This window comes from Phascolarctos cinereus, unplaced genomic scaffold (assembly GCF_003287225.1).
Source record: "Phascolarctos cinereus isolate Bilbo 61053 unplaced genomic scaffold, phaCin_HiC Scaffold_5;HRSCAF=322, whole genome shotgun sequence".
NCBI lineage: Eukaryota > Metazoa > Chordata > Mammalia > Diprotodontia > Phascolarctidae > Phascolarctos > Phascolarctos cinereus.
Window position 1 is genome coordinate 170315112 of NW_027555958.1, and position 12392 is coordinate 170327503.

General features: G+C 36.4%; 1 pseudogene; it reads left to right on the forward strand.

The window, feature by feature from the left end:
- Positions 1-5922: 5922 nt before the first annotated feature.
- Positions 5923-6510, forward strand: LOC110192054 (large ribosomal subunit protein eL19 pseudogene; annotated as a pseudogene).
- Positions 6511-12392: the final 5882 nt, after the last annotated feature.

A 12392-nucleotide genomic window follows, 5' to 3' on the forward strand; every position in this document is an offset into this window, starting at 1 on the left:
GGAGGGAGATGTTTGGCAGAATGCCAAACTGCAATCCTGGCCCAGACACCCAATGATATTCTGTATTCTACAAACTTTGGAATGTTTAGCAAACACCAGGTTGACTGCTTGCTTTATAAATTAGTCATCTTCTATAGTTAAATATATGGTGATATCATTCACCATATATTTCTCCTTTAATTGTGGAACCAAGAAATCCAGAATCCAGAATTGAGTTACAAAACAAAAATAGAAACAAACTCTAAAAACCTATGCATTTCTTACTGAACTCTTTTTAGTTTTACTTCTTACAAACTTGTAAGTGGAAACACATTTAGATCCTCAACTACTTGATTTTACCTAGGCCACGTAGTAAAGAACATTTGACAAACATTCTTTCAGGAATATGTCACTACCAGAAAATGTGCATTCCCACTGGTCCCCACAATCACTACTCAGCCAACTCATTTTAGTTCTCAAAACCTGCAAGCCTCCAGGAATGTTCAGGATTTGTTCTCACCAAGCCTGAGGGCCTTTAAGAACATCTTGCACTAACAAGATACCTCAGCATCCTGTTTTCTCCAAAGGTATTGTTCCCATACTTCCAGTCTCCATTCTTGCTTCAGATTTCTCAGTTACTGTGGATTTCGTGGTAACTAGCTCTTTGCCCAGCCTTTTGACTATCTGCCTTGCCTTGTTCACTGGTATCTATATCCCCTCGCTTTCTACTTTAGCCTGAATTATGAGCCCATTAATGTCTTGATCACTTTTATTTTCTCTACACTCTTGCTCCAGGCCTAATTTTTTGCTTGGACTTCTTTTTAAAATATTTTTTTCCTTAAATTTATTTATTTTTAGTTTTCAACATTTCCTTCCAAAAGATTTTGAGTTCCAAATTTTTACCCCACCTCACCCCTCCCCCCACCCCAAGGTGGCATGCATTCTGAATACCCCTTCCCCTAGTCTTCCCTCCCTTCTATCTCTCCCCCCCCTTCTCTTATCCCCTTCTCCTTCTATTTTCCTGTAAGGCAGGATAGAATTCTGTACCACATTTCCTGTATTTCTTATTTCCTAGTTGCATGTGAAAACATTTTTTTAAGCATGTTTTTAAAACTTCAGGTTCCAAATTTTCTCTCTTCATCCCTCCCCATCCTCCCTCATTGAAAAGACAAGCAACTTAATGTAAGTCATACATGTTTAGCTATGCAAAACACTTCCTTAGTAGACATGTTGTGAAAAACTAACTCTATTTCCCTTAATCCTATCCTGCCTGTTCGTTTATTCTATTCTTTCTTTTGACCTTGTCCCTTCTCAGAAGTATTTGCTTATGATTACCCCCTTTCCCAATCTGCCCTCCTCTTTATCATCCCCCTGCTCTCTTGTACCCTGTAGGGTAAGACAGATTTCCAAACCCAGTTGAGTGTGTTATTCCCTCCTTAAGCCAAATCCTATGAGAAGAAAATTCACTCATTGCCTCTCACCTTCCCGCATTTCCCCTCCACTCTAAGAGCCTTTTTTTTCAGTTTTCTGTGAAATAATTTACCCCATTCTATCTCTTCCTTTCTCCTTCTCCCAGTATAATCCTCTCTCACCCCTTAATTTTATTCTTCAGCTATGACTCCTTCATCTTCAACTCACCCCGTGCCCTCTATCTATGTGTCTATCTAACTATCTATCTATCCATCTATCTATCTATCTATCTATCTACATACAAACATATAATTTTTTACCTCTAACTACCCTAATACTGACAAAGGTCTCATGAGTTATAAATATCATCTTTCCATGCAGGAATATAAGAAGTTCAACCTCAATAAGTCTCTTATGATTTCTCTTTCCTGTTTACCTCTTCATGTTCCACTTGAGTCCTGTATTTGAAAGTCAAATTTTCTATTCAGCTCTGGTCTTTTCATCAGGAATGCTTGAAAGTCCTCTATTTCACTGAATGACCATTTTTTCCCCTGAAGGATTATACTCAGTTTTGCTGGGTAGGTGATTCTTGGTTGTAATCCTATCTCCTTTGCCCTCCAGAATATTATATTCCATGCCCTGCAGTTCCTTAATGGAGAAGCTGCTAAATCTTGTGTTATCCTGATTATGTTTCCACAATACTTGAATTGTTTCTTTCTGGCTGCTTGTAACATTTTCTCCTTGACCTGGGAACTCTGTAATTTGGATACAGGAGATGATCAGTGGATTCTTTCAATTTCTATTTTGCCCTCTGGCTCTAAAATATCAGGGCAGTTTTCCTTGATAATTTCTTGAAAGATGATGTCTGGCTCTTTTTTTTGATAATGGCTTTCAGATAGCGAAATAATTCTAAAATTATCTCTCCTGGATATATTTTCCAAGTCGGTTGTTTTTCCAATGAGATATTTCACATTGTTTTCTAATTTTTCATTCTTTTGGATTTGTTTTACATTGTCATGATTGCTCATAAAGTCACTGTCTTCCAATTGCTCTATTCTAATTTTGTAAGGAAGTATTTTCTTCAGTAAACTTTGTGACTTCCTTTTGTATTTCGCTAATTTTGTTTTTTAGGACATTCTTCTCATTGGCTTTTTGAACCTCTTTTGCCATTTGGCTTAGGCTATTTTTTAAGGTGTTATTTTCTTCAGTATTTTTTTGGGTCTCCTTTAGCATCACTCTCAGTTTTTCCTCCACTTCTCTTACTTCCTTTTCAAAATCCTTTTTGAGCTCTTCCATCGCCTGGGACCAATTCATATTTTTCTTGGGGGCTTTGGATGTAGGTGCTTTGACTTTTTTGTCTTCTCTGGTTGTATGTTTTGATCTTTTTCACCAAAGTAAGATAATATAGTCTGATTATTTTTCTGAAGTTTGCTTATGATCCTATCCAATTATTTGAGTTTTAAACTCTTTATTAAGGTAAGAGTCTGCTTCCAATGTGGAGAATGTACTGTCCCAAGCTTTGGCAGTTTGTGCAGCTGTTTTCAGAGATACTTCCAGGGATTTGTAAATTTTCAGTTCTTCCAAGGTGCTATAAGGTGTGAGATGTTTACTCCTTTCCTGGCCTGTGTTCAGGTCTATGAGTGACCACAAGCAGTCTTTTCTGTCTTGCAACTGTGATGAGGGTTCGCTCTGTACAGCCACTACAAGCGCCACCACACCAGTGTTCCTTCTTGCCTAAGGACCACAACCCAGAACTGTGACCCAGATCCAAGCACGGACAAAGCAAGAGATTCCTGCCTCAGCACTGGCAATGAGATCCCTGCAATCCCCCTTTGATCAGCCACCTGATTCCCCTCAGCCTGTGGACCAGAAGCTCAGGAGGCAGCCACCACCCCAGGGCCTCGCTTGGGAACTGGGGCTAAAACTTAGCTTTTCTCTCATCACAGACACAGACTTTTCCCACTGACCTTCTAAGTTGTCTTTGGCATTCATGAGTTGAGAAGTCTGGGAACCACTTCAGCTACCCTTAATTCAGTCCAACAAGGCCAGCTCCAGGTTTGCTGCAGCCTGTGTGCCTATCCCAGACTGTGCTCCTCCCCCAGCCCATCACAATATACCTTTCCAATCAATCTTCCAGGTTGTCTTGGGCTGGAAATTTATTTTACTCTCTCTTTTTGTGGATTCTTCTGCTTTAGAATTTGTTTATATCCATTTTTATAAGTATTTGGAAGGGTTTGGGGGAGAGCTCAAGCAAGTCACTTATTTCTCTCTGCCATCTTGGCTCACACCCCCTCCCCATCTTCTTAATCTTCCACTTTCCATTTTCTTACAAGAATACTATATAATTGATATTAAGTAATTAATGAAGACATTGGTTCTAGAAATTGGGAAAAATCTGCAAGTAGAATCAGTAGATAAATTTATCAAATAATCCTAACACTTTTGGGTGCTGTAAAGATTACCTTGGCTCCTTGCCTCTATACCCCACCAGTACCTCTTTATATCCAGTGCTTCTGAATTTGTTCTTTAAGGGTTAATCATGCTTCAGATTCTTAACATTATTTATCTGAAAGGCGAGAGAACTCAATAGGTCCACAGTTCTAGTGGCATCCCTATTACCGATGTCCTGATTCAACTATAGCCTCATCCTAACTATATATGTGGCTAACTATATGTGATATCAAAATTGTGCTGTATTACTTTTCCTTGATGTATAAGACACATAGTGATTTCAACTTTCAACATAATACAGCCTTTGAGAAATTATTGGTTGCCAGTTTCAGTAACTAGATCTATGTCTAATTCTTTCATATCCCTATAAATTTCTACCTTAGCACTCTATTTCATACCCTATTTTCTCTGTTACTGCTCCACCTGATGTTAATAATCCTGTCCCAGATCTGTGACTTGGTCTCCATTATCTACTGAAAAACCCTCCTGATACTGCCTTCTTGTGTTCATGGACTTCAGCTTCATGTGTGACACCATATTACCTGCATGTCCTCTACCTAACCTGTTGGACAAACCTCTGCTGCTTACTGTCAGAATTGCTCTAAACTAATCACCCAGCCTGTAGCCCTAGGGTTTCTTAACAGTCTGCCCAACACTTGTGACTTCCTTCTATTGTCTACTTTGGGAAGCATTCTAGTTTACTTGTCCCACCTGAATGTGTCTCTAGTTCTAACAGTTCCCATACATGATTTTTCCTGTCATCCACAGAGGCTTGATATTGGCAGATCCTATAATATTTTCCCATATATGGCTTTTCCTGTCATCTACAGGGGCTTGATATTGACAAATCTTGTACGAGTTTCAATTTTACTATTTCTCAAACCACTTATTTTGTATGAGTAAATTGAGTTTACTTCTTTGCTACTTCTCTCCATCGAGTTTGAAGAGATGTTAGAGTTGTATCATGTTTGGCATTTTTGTCATCGGTAAGCAAGCATTTAGTAAGCACTTGCTAGGTATCAGGTGCAGTATTAAGTGTTATACAAAGAAAGGCAACCCCCTCTCCAGTAGTTCACAATGTAAAATGGGACAACATTTGAAAAATTGTACACATGAGAAATATATAGTATAAAGGGTAAGTGACCTCAGAGGGAAAGCCCTAGAAGTAAGAAGAAGTGGGAAAGGCCTCCTGCAGAAGATAGGATCTGAGCTGACTATTGAAAGAAGCCGGGGAAGCAAGGAGGAGGAAATAAAGAAAATTTCAGGCATGGAGGAAAGCCAGAGAAAAGACTCTACATTTTTTCTCCTTCTTTAAAATAGCAGAAACAAGTTGAGGAACTTATGCACTTAAACCTTTTTTTTCTATTGAAATTTGTGGAGTGTCCAACTTCATGGTATTATGAGCAAATATAGGATGTGACATAATAATGTTGATGATTTCATAAATGAGTTCTTAAAGTTTTCATGACTTGTGTTTTCACTTATCACCTTTATCAATCCTGGTAATAATCCTGTGATACAATCAATGAAGATATAAACATACCTATTTAATACATGAAAAAAGATAAGGCTTACAGAAGCAAATGTCATATGGCAAGTAAGTAGAAAAACCCCAGCTAGAAACAGTTTTTTTTTTTAGTTTTATTCTAATATTCTTTTCATTATACCACACTGTCTATCTTCCTGAAGTCATACACTATTATGGCAATATAAATCTATATATTTTTGAATTCTTAAGTTTATTTCATTATTGCACTGTCAGGTTACAAAGAAAAGATCTTATTAATTTGAATGTTTAGTAAGACTTAAGATACTTTTGATGAAGATAATCAGATATTCTAGTGTATATTTTCATGTTTTAATACTTTATTTTTTCTTTATAAAAGATCTGTGCTATCATCACATGTATGATTCCTACATCTTAAACATTTGTATGTACATACCACAAGGCCCAGTGCTTCAGTGACTCCTTGTTGTCCAGATTTCTTTCATATTCTAATTCCAAATGAAACCTGCTTAATGCTTATTAAGAAAACAGCATAATGACTCTCTCCTTTCCTTTTCCATACTGTGGCTGTAGACATGAATATACTCAGGCTTCAGAAGAGGCTTGCCTCTAGTGCCCTTAGGTGTAGAAAGAAGAAGGTATGGCTTGATCCCAACGAGACCAATGAAATTGCCAACACCAATTCCCATCAGCAGATCCGGAAGCTGGTTAAAGATGGGCTGATCATCTGGAAACCCATTACTGTGCATTGTCATGCCAGATGCCAGAAAAATACTCTGGCTTGACAGAAGGGCAGGCACATGGGTGTTGGTAAGAGAAAGGGTACTGCCAATGCTCATATGCCTGAGGTGACCTGGATAAGGCGAATGAGGATTCTGCGCCATCTGCTCCGAAGATATCGTGAATCTAAAAAGATTTACCACCATATGTACCACAGCCTGTACTTGAAGGTGAAGGGAAAGGTGTTCAAGAATAAGCAGATCCTCATAGAGCACATTCATAAGCTGAAGGCACGCAAGGCCGGGAAGAAGCTCTTCACTGACAAGGCTGAAGCTCTCCGGTCCAAGACTAAGGAAGCACAAAAGCATCGGGAAGAATGTATGCAGGCTAAGAAAGAGGAGATCATCGAGACTTTGTCCAAGGAGGAGGAGACTAAGAAATGATCCTCCCCATCTCCTCTGTACATGGTACCCTTCTATTTGGCTTATACAATAAATCTTGACAGATCATCAAAAAACGAAACAAACAAAACAAAACAAACTAGCATAATGATCATAGGGGCTATAAACAGTTATTATCAGGACTTTTTTCCTATTTTTTCTTCATAATAGCTTTATATGAAACTTATTAAAGGGCAAGATATTAACCAGATTCTGTTTGATCTTTAAGTGTTATCTTCTCCACAAATTAAACCAATGGGAGATTTCTGCATGCAGTTGCCTACCATATTTTGTTCTGACAGGATGTTGCTTGGGTAACTCTTTTGTGGTAATGCTGACATAAGCAGTTGCACAAGGTGAGCCTTTGGATTGTTATCCTAGAAAGCTCTACTGGTACTTTCATCAGAAGTCTCTTTTTTTAAAAATTTATTTCCATAACAATTGTATTGCTGTTTTTGTTTTGCTCTTCAGGAGGAATCTAAAATAAATTTGTATGGGGCAATTAGGTGGCACAGTGGATAGAACACTGGGTCTGAAGTCAGGAGGACCTGAGTTCAAATCCAACCTCAGACATGTAACACTTACTAGCTGTGTGACCCTGGGAAAGTCACTTAACCCCATTGCCTACCCCCCCAAAAAAAGAAATGTTTAAAAAAAATAAAATACATTTATATTTTTAATCATTCTGGCCTGGTCCTTTTAAGAAACAAGCCTTCAGTAGAGGTCATGTGTCAAAGACGGAAGTTAAATGAAAAAGACTAGAGAAGTTACAATGATACATAAGAAGTCTAATGGAAATAGATTGTTCTATCCTAATTTAAAAAAGAGAGTAACTAAGGAGTCATTCAGAGAAAATAGCATGTGTTCTCTCTTTGCATGTCACTCTATGTCCTTGGCTATTTTTATCCCCATCTGTCCCTCTTTGTGTCTGTCTCTTTCTCTCTCTCCATGTATATAGGTGATGCTGATGGGGATGAGGAGGATAGCACACATTTATGTAGTGTTTTAAGGTTTGCTAAGTGATTCGAAAATGTTATATAATTTTAACTTCATAACCTCCCCCATCCCCATGAGTAGATGGATCTGTCATCCTCATCTGCAGATGGGGAAACTAAGGCAGGAAAAGGTTAAATAACTTGCTCAAAGTCACACATCTAAAGAACTTTTGAGGCAGAATTCAACATATATTTTTTTTTCTGATTCAAAGTCCTGTGTTATATCCACAATACCAACTAGCTGTCTAAATTGCTAGATAACAAGATGATAGATTCAGAGAAAGACAGACAAACACAGACACAGAGAGATAGAAACAGAGAGACAGAGACAGAGATATTAGAATCATGAAAATAAAAGGAAATAAAAATCCATATTCAGAGAGAGGATTTCTCTCCCTGCAAAATGGTTTTTAGGCATTGTGGCTAAGCCTGGCTTCATTTTATCACCTCAAAACATCAACAAATATATCAATTAAAGTAAAAGAGTAACAAACAAGAGAAGAGGAATTAAAAGTAGTTTTCAAAGGAAAAACCTCACAAAGACATTAAAGCAATGACTGAAGAGAAAAAAAGAACACATGGTAATGAATAAATTCTATGAAATAAAAAAAAGTAAGAAGAATCTTTCAAAATGAGAATGTCTGGGGGGTCTAACACCAAACAGATTTGGAATAAGCATGGCTATCATAGGTGCTTTCTCAAATAGATGTTCAGGTTTGACCTCAATAATAACAGGAGGGGACTATAGAAGTTGAGGTGTTGTCAGTGTGAAGATGGTCTCTATGTTGTAAGTCCAGAAATCACAAGATGAACTAGGTTTTGAGTCCACATGGGTGGGCATGAGTTATTCCACAAATGGCTAGGAATGAAGAAGAAATTGTAATAGAAAAGAAAGAAATATAACATTTAGAGCAATGAAGATGGGTAGGGGTAAATTACAACTTTCTAAAATTGGATACGACAGGTGAGGGTAAAATAAACAAAGATTTGGGTAGTTTCAAAGGATAAATGTGACTCTGAATCCACATTCTTATCAATTCTAAGTTTAAAAAAAAATAAAAAATTGCTTCAGAGTAAAATTCTTGAATGTTATTTTAGGAGAGGGAGAAGGGAGGAGTTAGAAACCCATGTGGGACCACAAAGACTAGGATGAAACTGATACAGATAAAACTCACCATACTTATCTTGTTGAACTATGTACTAGACATCTCTAACTCCATTTCCTTAAGGTATCTCGAACTGAACAAGAACAAAAATATACCTTATATTTTCCTCCAAACCTCATACTTCTTCATTCTTACCCATCTCAAATGAGGGCACCACCAAACATAGCTACCTAGATTCACAATTTTACACTCATCCTTGATTTTTCTCTCTCATCTAATATCCTATCCTATCCAATAAGTCAAGCTTTTATTAGTTTTATGTTCAAAATAAATCTTGCATCCATTCAATTTCCTCCATGTATACAGTATCTATCTTTGCTCAGACCTTTATAATATCTTGCCAGGATTACTTCAAGAGACTCTTAATTCATTTCCTTTACTTGAGAATCTTCCCTTTCTAAATTCTTCAACCCCATAAGTACCAAATTGACATTTTAAAAACACAGATCAGACCATCAATGATTGTTTATTGCCTTTAGAATAACATGCAAAATCTTAAGTTGATGGTTTTTACAATCTGGTCCCCATCTATATTTTTAGACTTACTTCATGTTGGTCTTTCCTTTTTTTCCATGCAATATTTAAAAATATTTAGTATTTTATTTTCCCCAGTTACATATAAAAACAATTTTCGACATTCATTTTTTTTAAATTTGAGTTCCAATTATCTCTCTTTCTCCCTCTCTACCCTCCCCCATTGAGAAGTCAGCATTTTTATGTAGGTCATACACATATAGCCATACAAAACATTTCCAAATTGTTTATGTTGTAAAAGAAAAGATAGAAAAAAAAACCCTTAAGAAAAATAAAGAAACAAAAGTAGGCTTTAATCTATATTCAGACACCGTCAGTTCTTTTTTGGAGGGAGATGGATAGCATTTTTCATCATAAGTCTTTCAGAGTTGTCTTGGATCATTGTATTGCTGAGAATAGCTAAGTCATTCACAGCTGATCATCTTACAATATTAGTTACTTGTACACAATACATGTCACTTTGTATTGGATTCTGTAAGTCCTTCCAAGTTTTTCTGAGAGCATCTTGCTCATCATTTCTTACAACACAATAGTATTCTGTCATAATCACATAGCACAATTTGTTCAGCTATTCCCCAATGGATGGGCATCTACTCAATTTCCAATTCTTTGCCACCAGAAAAGAGCTGCTATAGATATTTTTGTAAATATAAGTCATTTTCCTTTTTTAACATCTTTTTTTGGGATGCACACCTCTTAGTGGTATTGCTAGGTTAAAGAGTATAGTCTTTTGGGCAGAGCTCAAAATTGTTCTATAGAAGGATTGAATAAGTTCACAACTCCACCAATAGCACATTAATGTCTTATTTTTCCTTTTCTTCCCTATTAGTCAATCTAATAAGTATAATGCAGTACCTCCAAATTGTTTTAATTTGCATTTCTCCAATCAACAATGAGTTAGGCCATTTTTTTTATATGGCTACAGATAGCTTTGATTACTTCTTTTGAAAACTTCATATCTTTTGGGGGGTTTTGGTTTTTTATTTTTTTAAATTTTATTAATTTATTTTGATTTATCAATACTCACTTCCATATGTTTTTGAGTTTAAAATTTTCCCCCACTTTCTCCCCACCACCCTTCCCAAGATGGTGCACAATCTAATATAGGCTATACATTTACATTCCTATTAAACATATTTTCACCTTAGTGGTGTTGTAAGTAAAACTCAAAACCAATAGGAGGAACCATCAGAAAGAGCAAACAAAATTCAACAGAAGAGAAAAAAATAGCAATTCAAATTTCATAGCTCTTTCTTTGGAGGTGGATAACATTTTCTATCATGAAGCCTCTGGAGATGTCTTAGATCCTTGTCTTGCTGGGAACGGTTAAGTTTATCAGTGTTAGTCATCGCACAAAGTGGCTGTTATTCTATACAACGTTCTCTTGGTTCTACTCATTTCACTCAGCATCAGACCATACAAGTCTTTCCAGGTTTTTCTGAAGTCAGCCTGTTCATCATTTCTTAGAGCACAATAGTATTCCATTATATTCATATGCCACAACTTGCTCAGCCATTCCCCAGTTGATGGGCATCCTCTCAGTTTCCAATTCTTTGCTACCACAAAAAGAGCTGCTATGAATATTTTTGTACATTTGGGTCCTTTTCCCATTTGTATGATCTGTTTGGGATATAGCCCTAGAAGTGCTATTGCTGGATCAAAGGGTATGCACATTTTTATAGCCCTTTGGGCATATTTTCAAATTGTTCTCCAAAATGGTTGGATCATTTCACAACTCCACCAACAGTGCATTAGTGTTCCAATTTTCCTATATCTTCTCCAAAATTTATCATTTTCCTGTTTTGTTATGTTGAGCAAACTGATTGGTGTGATGTGGTACCTCAGAGTTGTTTTGATTTGCATTTCTCTAATCAATAATGATTTAGAGCATTTTTTTATGACTATAGATGGCTTTAATTTCTTCATCTGAGAACTGTCTGTTCATATCCTTTGACCATTTATCAATTGGGGAATGGCTTGTTCTTATAAATTTGTCTTAATTCTCTATATATTTTAGAAATGAGGCCTTTATCAGAGAGACTGGTTGTAAAAATTCTTTCCCAATTTTCTACCTTCCTTCTAATCTTAGTTGCATTGGCTTTGTTTGTGCAAAAACTTTTCAATTTAATGTAATCAAAATTATCCATTTTGCTTTTCATAATGTTCTCTATCTCCTGTTTGGTCATGAATTCTTCTGTTCTCCATAGATCTGATAGGTAAACTATTCCTTGTTCTCCAGTTTGCTTATAGTATCAGCCTTTATATCTAAATGAATTTTGACTTTATTTTGGTATATGGTGTGAGATTTGGGTCTATGCCTAGTTTCTGCCATACTCTTTTCCAGTTTTCCCAGCAGTTTTTTTCAAAGAGTGGGTTTTATCCCAGAAGCTGGGGTCTTTGGGTTTATCAAATAATAGATTACTATAGTCATTGACTACTGTGTCTTGCATATTTAACCTATTCCACTAATCCACCACTCTATTTCTCAGCCAGTACCAAGCAGTTTTGATGATTGCTGCTTTATAATACAATTTAAGATCTGGAATTGCTAGGCCACCTTCCCTGCATTTCTTTTCATTAGTTCCCTTGATATTCTGGACATTTTGTTCTTCCAAATGAATCTTGTTGTTATTTTTTCTAATTCTATAAAATAATGTTTTGGTAGTTTGATTGGTATGGCACTGAATAAGTAACTTAACTTAGGCAGGATTGTCATTTTTATTATATTAGCTCAGCCTACCCATGAGCAACTGATGTTTTTCCAATTATTTAGATCTGATTTTATTTGTGTGAAAAGTGTTTTGTAATTGTGTCCATAGAGTTCCTGGGTTTGTTTTGGGAGGTAGACTCCCAAATATTTTATAATGTCTACAGGAAGTTTAAGTGGAATTTCTTTTCTACCTCTTGCTGTTGGGCTTTGTTGGTAATGTATAGAAATGCCAATGCTTTAAGTGGGTTTATTTTATAGCCTGCAACTTTGCTAAAGCTGTTTATTATTTCAAGTAGCTTTTTACTTGATTCTCTAAACTTCATATTTTTTGATCATTTACCCATGATCTTACTTTTATTAATTTGGCTCAGTTCTTTACAGTTTGGGAAATGAGTCCTTTAACAGAGAAACTTACTTCAATTTTTCCCTAGTTACGATTACTAACTGCATTTCCCTCTATCTTATTCTCTCCTTATTCTG